Source organism: Rhea americana, unplaced genomic scaffold (genome assembly GCF_003343005.1).
Source record: "Rhea americana isolate MKP2758 unplaced genomic scaffold, rheAme1 scaffold_118, whole genome shotgun sequence".
Taxonomy (NCBI): domain Eukaryota; kingdom Metazoa; phylum Chordata; class Aves; order Rheiformes; family Rheidae; genus Rhea; species Rhea americana.
Window position 1 is genome coordinate 2,691,499 of NW_028185239.1, and position 11,055 is coordinate 2,702,553.

Genomic DNA, 11,055 nt, shown 5'->3' on the forward strand with positions numbered 1-11,055 from the left:
TAGTTTCAGGACCTGACTTAATCTGCGATACTTTTTTGATAATACTGGGCCTTGAAATTTTCTTTCGTCCTGTATTGCCCATCACCTCTTTGACAGGAAGAATATTTATATATCAATAGAGTTTCTTTTTATTCATTGYAATTTTGAGAAAGCCCCGGTGAGAATTAAGAAAAACCTTTTTTTCTCTTTTACTAGAATATTTTGTGCCACAGCTTTGGGTCTCACCTACCAGCAATGACATAATTGAATCATACTTACATGATGTCTTATTAAAAGCATTGGTACAAGTTATTTCAGCATATATTTTATGAAGGTAGTTTCTTAGATGCATTCCAGCAAGTAAACTGATATGTTTTTTGTTTTGAGACTGCATTTTATTACTGTAAATTATTACATCGTTTGCAGGATGCAGATTCGGTGATTTATGGAATAGTTATGGACAAAGCAATTATGAAATTGTGGGAAAGGCATATATTACTTGTATGACAAACTCCATTTTTGTGTCTGTGTAAGATTTTACTGGACGGAGAAGCTGGAAGAAAACAAAGAGCAGCGGAGAACTGATTGGCCCATGATCTCTAGCTGCAATGATCTGTAATTTGATAGCAATGTGATTTTAATACCAGCAATATCACTAACCATTCATATCACTATTGATAGTTAGTTGAATGTACTGGATTTTGCTTCTTTAAGGTGTAAAGATAGTAACTGAGAGGCAGTGATGTAAAAAGCAGCAGTGCAGAACTGCGTACTCTAAAGCAGCTGCTGCAAAAGAGATTAATCCGGTTAGAAAAYTTACCAGCAGTCACTATATAAGGTGAAATAATCCTGTTAAACAAATTGAAAATTATTTAACTATTTGAKAAGATGTTGTAAAACTGTTTAACACGGACTGGGAGCTTCACCAATCTCTGAGTTTTTGTGTTGATTTTTGACAGAAACTTGCTTATAAAAGCCTATCTGATTTTGAAAGTTTCTTCAACCTGGTCTTTCTCATGCCAGTTCCTTCCATCTGGCTTATATTGCTCTGTTACAATCTACTTGCTTCAGAAGCAGTAACCACAGTTCAAAATGCTGGGATTTAAGTGTTTTTTTTTTTTTTATTTTTGGAAGTACTAATAAGCCTGTAATTGGTGCTGTTTTTTTTTTTTTTTTTTTTTTTTTTTTTTTTTTTTTNTCATGAGCAAATTGAATATATTATTATTGATATGCAGATCTTGAGGGGAGGAAAAAACCCCCAAACTAGTAACTTTTTTCATAACATTGATTTCCTGAATCCTTTTTTGGCAGACAAGARATATATGTTTGTTTTTTTGGTAACCTAGCATAAATTGTAGTATATTTTGGGGTTTTGTTTTAAGGTGCCTGTGCCTCAGGTTACTATTTTATGTAATGAGAATGAAATGAAATAATGATTGCATCTGGGGATGGCAATATTTGTTAGGGGACTTTAAAATCCTTCTATTACTGTATTATTGTTTTAGTATGTTATTTCAGGACAGAAGTCTGTACTTGTTTGCCCTCAAAGACACTCTGGCTGTCTGGGAAAAATTGTAAAACTAGACTGTAAATACAAAATTTGATCTTTTTATGCTATGAGGATCCTAGACAAGTGTTTCCTGGAGTACAAGATGAAAGGATTATCTTAATAAAGAAGAGGAAAAGAAGTATAAAATGAAAACGTGATAGAGCTCGAAAGAACTCCAAGGCTTTGACTTGAAAGGTTAGAGGGATTCTGGTTTTGACAGAGTGCTTTTGCTATTCTAGTTGGGGAAGAAAATTAAAGAGCAGATTATGCTGTTCTTCCATGTTTGTATACAGTTCTTGTAAGGGGTACCAAAAGTTTTTACATGTGCTTACAGAGGTAGGAGAAATGCCAGGGGAACTTGATAAAACTGCTGAACTCAATGGTGTTTGTTCTTGGACTGGGAGATTATGCCAAGAGTGAATTCAGCTAACCTTGAAAATGGGTGATTTGCGATATGTAATATCACTAAGCTGTTTTGCACCTCCTTTACTGGGTAATACGTAAGTTATGGTTGCTGAAGATGAGCTTCTCATCAATTTTGTTTATAGGGCTTTATTTCAGTTTTCATGTGCTCTTTACTTCAAATACATCTCTTACCTATTTTTGTTTTTCCCATGTTTGTGTTGGTTTTTGATTCTATATGTAGGAATACTATCTTGCTAATTATTCTGTTGAATCACTGCAAGATATCATTGAGATTTATGTGTGTTTTCGGGGGGGGGGGAACGACAGGGAGGGGCAGAGACTGTTTCAGTTTCCAGTGGTTTCTATTTTATTGCAGCATGGATAGCTGAAGGGGTCATAGCCTTGCCCTTTTTCTGGAGAATGCTATTTATGCAGAAGGGATGACTAAGTGGGGTATGTGACCATGCCTGAACTGCTCTAATTCAGAGGTAGGTGTATTAGCGTTTTACTTTACTGTAAAACAGCTGCTGTTTATTGGTTTAGGCATTGCAATGTATTCTACTCATCTGTTCCTCCATTCATTTACTATCTCTGCATTTGAATCAGTGTCCTAAGGGATGCTGAGTTCTTCCAGTCTGCTATTGGTATTGTGCAATAGGATGCTGAATGAACAGATTCATATCATTTTCACTTGGAAATATTTATTTATAAAGATGCATGTAGCACTTCTGTTAATAGCACCTGTGCCTTTCCTCCCCCCCCCCTTCCTTTTTTATCTCCTTTTAGTTTCTCTTACCCATTTTGTGATATACTTGGGAAGTTATTTTGTCAGATGGAGACAGAATTCTGAGAAGTCAGAGCTGAACTCATTGTTTAGGAGCATCCTTCTATACCTAATGCAGTTGACAACCCTGATGAAAAGCTGTGTAGTGCATACCATAATTCTGTAAACCAAACCTGTTTGAATGGAATACATAAAAATATAATTAACATGCAAGCCTGGATTCATCTGATTAAATCTAGGTTTCTCTTTATTTCCTTTATTGCTGTATTTATTGGTTGTTGGCCAATGCTAGAGCACCCATAATGAGTATAAAATGTATTACTGGATGTGAGAAAACCTACTTWTTAAAAAGAATATCATAAATAGACTATACCCTTAAACCCCTTAAAATATTTTATAAAATGTTTTAAAAAAATACCATAAATGCAATTTTCTTTGGCAGTTTGGGCAGTTGAATTATTAAACACATTGATGAAACAGCTGAGTTTTAATGAATTATTCCTGATTAGAGGTTTTGAAATTTGTGCATTTAATTCTRAGTTCAATATGCCAATTCCCTGTTGGGCTGGTGGAAGTACTGGATCAGATGATATATACTGATAATTCTTAGTTTTGGGGATGGAGACCAAATATTACTAGGTTTGCTAATTGTGAATAAAAATCTGAGGGGTCACTGAATCATTTGGAAAAAAATCCATTTAACTGCCAGTAAATAGTGATAAATTTCACTTTTGTCCCGAATTGTATTTAATCAGTTTATCAGAAAAAAGTTCTAGTACACAGAAACACCTTTCCTGTTCCGGAAAGATAATGGTCCAAATACTTTATTATACTTATCTCTTGTGAAAATAGGTGGAATGATAAACCTCCAAAGCTTCCCCCTCCTTGTGTTGGCAAAATGTTACCTAAACCAGCTTTGCCATCCATGAGGAATGCACTGTTCTTCCAGTGACCTCCAAGTGACAAAAAGACATATGATAGTTTAGATATTACTTTACTTGAACAGCTGTTTTTTTTTTTTTTCTTTTTAATACAACTGTTACTAGCATTTTTACTCTTTTCTGTGGRATTATGTTGCTGTCACGCCTGGACCCTTTGCGTTTAATGGTTGAATCATAGAAAAATTTAGTCTAGAAGTGTCCTTAGTAAAGGTCTCTGATTCAACCCCTCATTTGAAAAAGGGCCAACTTTGAAGTTAGTCAGTTTGCTCAGAAAACAGCCTATCATTTGAAGTTATCCTCTGAATAACTTTTCACTGTCAGCCTTTTATTAGCCTTGTTTTGTCCCACAGGCTGAGGTTTTCTATGCAGACACAGGATTTCAAGTGCAGGAAGAGTCTGGTGTTCCAGGCCCAATATCAGCCTTCTGGTACTTTTAATATTCTATTGGGGCTCAATAACTGTATAGTGCCTAATGACACAAGAGCATGTTGGTTGATGAGAGAAGAAGAAGAGAAATGGAACAGGTACATATTAGCAAATATAATGTTTGTATAGAGAARCTTGAAAATTTGTTTTTCTTATTTTTGGATCCTCTCTAAGGAAAGGAAAATATCCAGTTCCGCACCGCTCACAAACTCAGGTTAAGATTACTCTATTTTCACTGTCCTTGAAAGAAGCTTTTAATTTGGGGTGTTGGAGAAGAGACAGATGGACTCTGGAAAAGAGGGTTGGGCTTTCCTTTGTTTCAGGTAGAAGTTGTATTTTTCCATTGTTGTAACTTCCTTAATAGGAATATTGTGGGAGTTCTTAATTGCCAAGGGATTGAATCTATTTTTAAAAGTTATACTGAAATAAATGCTGTACACTAATGCGAGACTCCTGTGCAGGTGGAGGAAATATAGTATTGGGGCTTCATAAGTAAGGATTACTTTAAGATAATCAGTTGTTGTAGGATTGTCTCTGAAGAGGMAGGGTAGACTGATTCTTTTGATTTCTGCAGCTGATTTTTTAGCACATTTTTCTGTAAGAAGAATGAAGTCCCTGAGATTTACTACATGTGTATTTTCCCAGTGAGGAGGACATAAGAGCTATTCCTACAGCTCTTTATTCTCAGTGCTGAGGAGCATTAAAGGCTCTAAGATGATTAAAACTAAATTAAAGTTCTGTTTATAGTACGGTTCTCTGACCTGATGGGAATCTTGTTGAGTGCTTTGTGCATGTATGTGCTTGGTTTGAAGTCATGCAAAACTTAGCAAGCCTGATGTGTTCTTCTGATCTCAGGTCACGGTAAATTGCTATACATGAGCTTGTCAAYGACAAGGCAACCAGCCTTGGGATGACTGTGGTGGAAAGAGATGCTGTTATTTGTAAAATTAAACAATTGCATAGCATTTAGAATCTCTAATCTTGCATGAATCTCTCTGAACATGTGGTTGCTGCTCCAGAAAACACTGYGAAGTGAGACAATTTTCATCAAATACCAGGCAAAATAATTTTTTTTAATTGGATAAGAAGTCAAGAGTAATTATGTTGTGCTATTTCTTTTTCTTTAATGGCTAGACTGTTGGCTGGCCTTTTTATTTTGCTGCTAACAAGAGACTCTAGAGATTTAATCTTACGTATTAGTAGTCAAGTTTGATCAATCTTCCGTAAAGGATGCTGTCTCAGTTGACAGTTTTTGTATTTAATTTTTTAATTGTTGTTTACTCATTGTTCTCTATCTGTCTTATGTCCACTTCAGTGGCAGTCTGCAGCCTCTGTGTTCTATGTGCATCACTGACATACCTGATTTATACTTGCATCTTCCTCCCCAACCACAGCATTTATTTTTTTTCACTCATAAATTAGTAAATTTTCTTCTCTTAGTAAATATTTGACTTCAAAATAAGAAACTCACCTTTTACTGCTTTTATTCTGAAAAATTAAGCATTACTTTTCCCCCCGTGTTGTAGGTTAACTTTGTGTTTCATACCAAAAACAAAATGCAAGTCACCTTAGGTAAACTTAGGCAGCTGATACCCCACTGTCTGCTAATGAAGCAGACATGAAAAATCCAATGGTTAGCAGTTTGATGGCTGGTGAAGCAATATTTTCTAAAAAATTGAAAGTTAATATAATAAATGAAAATACAGGCATAGAAATGTATGCACAGTTTTAATACACTGGGACAGAATATGTGGTGCGGGGAACCAAGAGGCTGGAGAAGCAACATCTTGATTGTTAACTGGAGGGCATGATGATTTTTCTGAGTGTATTACTGCAAACCAAATTATCCAAGATTCAAGAGTTGTCAGTTATACTAGATAGATGTTATTACTTCCATTCATATATCTTTAAACTTAAAATGAATGATAGTCAGGATGATTGCAGCTGCTTATCTCCTTTGTCATGAGAAAAACATAACTGAAACTGTTAACTGGCCCATATTCCTATTTATTCCTGCTGTAACATAAAGGTTTGCAATTCAACACTGAATTCTTCATAGTCATAAGCTATTCACAATATTCTGTGTTTTGGGAATTGAATAATCATTCCTAGTGGGATTTATCTTCCCTAATTTTAGACATAAAAGCWACTTACTTACTTTCAGCTCATTCTAAGAGACATGTGTAAAAGATGGGATGAATCATTATTTGCATATGTCTGTCTATTTTCGTCCTTTTTAGAGGCAGTCTAGGAGACTAGCTAGATGCTGGCTAGACTGGGTATCTTTTCACTTGTGAGATTAGCAGTAATTTGATCAACAAAATTCATCTAATCTAAATTTCCTTACTTACGTTATACATCTTTATCCTGTATCTTTATTTTGCTTAGTAACTGTCCTGTTGAGATATCAGAAACAAAGAACAAGGTAATTTACTGTAAACACTGATTCTCACATATGCATGTTTGAAAAGATAAGACAGGAGCCTGAACTCAGATTAGAGTGCTGAATATCGGAACTATAAGTTAAGTCTCAATTTGTAGCCCTCCTTATACACATGTGTATGTGCGCGCATGTGTGTGCGCGTGAACAAATAAAGTGTTGGTTTACATGCTATGTGCACTGCATTCAGAGGAATGCTCTGAAACCGCCATTCACTTCAGTATTCTAAACTAGCTGATGAAATCTAATGCTGTTATCAGTTTGGTAGCTGCTTGGCTTAAAAAAATTCTAAGAATGAAAGGGTCCCCAAGGAAAAATCGAAAATACTTTGATTAAACTGGACTGTGGAATGCAGGGGTACAGCTCTGACTGGCTGCCTTTCCCAGGTCTCAAGAAACTTATCTATATTATTATGTTGATATTAGTCCTAACCACATATCTTCCAAGGAGACTATGCATTGTATAGGGCAAGTTAATCAACAAAGACGCATCTGCTTTGTGTGTGTGAATTAAAAAAAGCTTTGCTTTAGGTGTGTTTTTAAAAGGTAGTGAGAATAGTGAAAATGTTTAGAATAAGTTTGTTTTTTCACTTCTTAATAGGACATGGTTTGAAGGACTTGTACTAAAGATTTTTTAAAAAGAAATAATTCTTGGCAGAAATGAAAAATTGCATAGTTATTTGTATGTAATTAGACTTAGGAGTGGTTGCAGTTTAATGGTGGCAAGTGGTCTGTCTGCTTTCCTATGCTATTAAGGCTACTAAATGCATCAGATTTTGCATTGTAAATCTATATACTCTATAAATTGTTTGTTTCACAGTCAGTAATTGTTAAAAAGAAGTACATGTCTTAGCATACGTGACAGTACACAGGGTTTCCAAAGGATAATCATTTACTGTCAGCTGTGGTCTCTGCCAGCTAAATGCAAGACATTTTTGTTTGTTTGTTTTTTGGAAATACCTTATTCCAAGTCTTTTTGACAGGTAATTTGAACTGGTATGATACAAATCTGTTCAAGCTCCTCTCTGTCTTGTGTACTCTAAACGTTTGTGAATGCTAGAAATTTTGCAGGGTCATGTATAGCTGCAAATTCAGTTGTAATCTATGGTTGGGGGTGTTGCTTTTCTGTGCTGTCTTCCCCTCCTCCTCCAAACTGTAATTTGAGCAAGCAGTTACTCCTTAAACAGTCTCACAACTGTGTCTAAGTTGCACAGAAGAATAAAAAATTTCCAATCAAATTTCATAGGAAGAGCTTTCCAAATTTATCAACTGACTTCTCCCAGTATATCCTGAAAATTCTTTTTGGGACACTTTTAAACTAAGTTGGGAATTACAGACACGTGCTTAAAATAAAACAAACAAGTATGAGTTTAATGGCCTTTTGGGTACTTTAAAAATGTTAGCAGCTTTATGTTTTTAACTAACTTCAGAATTGTTATGATGTAGGAAACAAGAGTGTTCATGTGGTGTAGTGACTTTGGCACAAGGGAGAAACTAGTATGGCCTCCAATGTAACACCTTTTTAAGCAGTTTTTAGTAGAATTATAACATAAAATCACCATCCAATGTGATAAAAGAACTTGCTATGTAACTGTCAGAGTTTTGTATCTCTTTTTCTTGTCCATCTGAGATGAACATATATTTTAAATGCTCTCAGACCCTTGCCTTTTTTTAGTTTCTCTTGCTGCCATGATCAAGAAAGCCATTTTAAATGCTAGCAGAAGGCAACAGAAGGAGTCCACCCTCTAGCCCATTTGTTTAGGCATAAATGCAGTGATATTTGAGACTGGTGTGGCATAAGGCTTAGGTTACTGGTTTATTTGTCTATTTCCTTACTCATCAGCAAGAGTTTTGAGACTACTAGGTGTCATTGCAAAGTATAGCTGTGAAAACTAGTCAATGATGTTTCAAGATGGCTAGTGGTATGCTTTATTGGATTAAATTTGAAAGGTGATTACTGATGTTTATTATGAGCTTTATGATAAGGTCAGTGAAGGCAATTAGAAACATCTGAATATGGTCACAGAATGCTTTCCTTAAAGATTTCATGAGACTATGTTATAACAGACTTATTTAAAGAACTGAATATAGTTTATAGTAGTTTTTAAATGATTCTAAAATCCAAGACTTGATCTAGCGTGTCTTACAGGGAGGTTTTGTAAGGGCAGCATTGCTATGTTTTCAGTACTGTCTAGGACACTTTCTACATTTGGCGCTCTACTTTGAGGCAGAGCCAGCGGCACTGATTCAACTGATGGAAATCTTTGAAAATTTGATCTTGGTTTTTCTTTTCTTGTCATCTTACTTCATTAACTGAAGCAACACAGAAACAATTGTGCAAATGCAGCTGTTSCTACACTTAAGATGATGTAATACGCTTTCTCCAGGAGTAATTGTACAGTGACAGACCACAGCAAGATCCCTCTGACTACCTTGACTAGATTTTTCCATCTCAATACAATACTTCAGAATCCTTAAATGATAAATAGTGCCTACAAGAAGGATTTCAACAGAAGTGCAAGATACTGGCATACCTGTAAGATATCAAACTTTTGATGCAGAGATGTACTGTTGTATGATGATGGGGGTCAGTTGCTGTTTTTCCAATGACTGCTTAGTARTGTTTTGATTTTAGGTTTGCTTTTGTAATTTTTTTCCCTTGTAGAGGTGATAAAATTACCTTTGTAAGCTGCTGAGAAAACAAAGCTCTCCCAGCTAGCCTGGTAAGGTTTTTAAAGTGTGGGTTTTTTTTGTTTGTTTGTTTTGTTTAGCTATGATATGCTAAGGAGAAGTTGTAACAATTAATTAGAGGAGAGGTAAGAAACGCATAAGGGCCTTGCTTGCTTCTCTTCTAACAACTCTTTCAGCTTGAATCTGTTACACATAGTGTGGCTAATTTGGATCAGAAAGACTGAGCCAAATACAGAGAACATCTGTTCTCTGGGAAGTTATTTTATTACAAATATAGTACAGATAATTAATCCAATGTCTTTGGCATGTCCCAGTTGTTGATGAGATAGTTAAAAGCCAAGTCATCTCTAGAGGAGATTCTTCTTAATGCTTTTGCTGAGCTTTCTCTTGCATTTGAGAATTCCTGCATGTTAAAAAGGCACCCTCATGAGGGCTTTAATACACTCTAGTGTATTAAAGTAACAGAAGTTACCAGCTTCTGTCTTTTGTCAAAAGGCATGTGGATACCAAAAGCTTAACAGCATTGATACCTGTCACCTATGCATGATGTATGATGTTTGGGGCAAAATTTAAACTGCAGTGGGAAGGTACTTGGTTTTTCACATTCCTTGGTTATTTAATAATCGGTGGATAAATTTACTGCAAATGTAAGCTGTGCCCACACTTGGATTCTCTCTTAATCAAACAAAACAGTGTCTAGAACAGACCTGAGTGGTATATTGCTGTCATCTGAATGAGATACTGACAAAGCTACGAGTAGAGAAAATTTTGTGTGTGTTCTTACCTCATTTTAAATTTACGGTAGGTCTTTGAGCTTTGTTTTAAAGGCACATAATCCCTTGATAATAAAAGCTATCCTAAAATAATGTAAAGGTCTTGTCTTGTTTGGGAGAGACTCTGGGTTCCAATCCTTGATGGCCGTTTCCCACCGTTCTAAGCTTTGTTCTTTCAACACACAACTGATAGAAAAATGTCGTGAAGAAGTAAGTTGCAGCCTTCAAGAAAGCAGAGAGATCTGCCCAGAATGGAATGTCTGACTGAGACTTGTTGGCTTATTAACTAATTATTAGCTTCCTCTCCCTCTACTCCTAACATCACTTGTTCTTTTCTGTGCTATCTTTGTAGTAGCTAGTTTACTCCCTGGATGCAGTTGTCCCAGTTAACTCCTCTGATGCCATCTTTTGCCAGCAGAGGTCAAAACATCTTGATTCTTAAGCACTTAATGAATTTAACCTTTGGATAGACTTACAGTTTTCTACAGGCTAACGTGGAAATTATTTTCTCTTTTCTGCTTTGGTGTGTAAAAAATGGRTTGTTGTTTGTGCACAAATATTTATGCATTCTCTTTTTGAGACAGTATTAAAATAATTTAATTCATAATTAATATATTGTTAATTACGTCTCATTTATGAGAGCAAATGAGATGTGATTAATCTGTACTGAGAGTCCATTAATTATGCACAAATTGATGTATTCTCCAATTAATAGCTATAAAAGGAGGATCTCTAATCTCCTCATTTTAGTGGCTTCAATCTGGTGAACTTTCATAAAATATAGTGTTTGCCTTACTACACATTTGAGTATTGAAATCCCTATCAGCCCTGTAATGGCAATTGAAATATATGTAATTCTATGCAAATAAAAGTTTGTGTCTAAAGCTGCCTACTGATGGTTGTTTTATAGCCTGTGTAATGTCTGTTTGCATTTGTTAGCTCCTGGTCGGCAGTTTTTCAAACTGCATAAACAACTACTGCTGTTGGTGCTGACATCTTTGCTGGTAGCTTGGCTAAGAAACCAAGAACTGGTTGGTTTGGGCATTAAACTTGCATCACCTCTAGAAC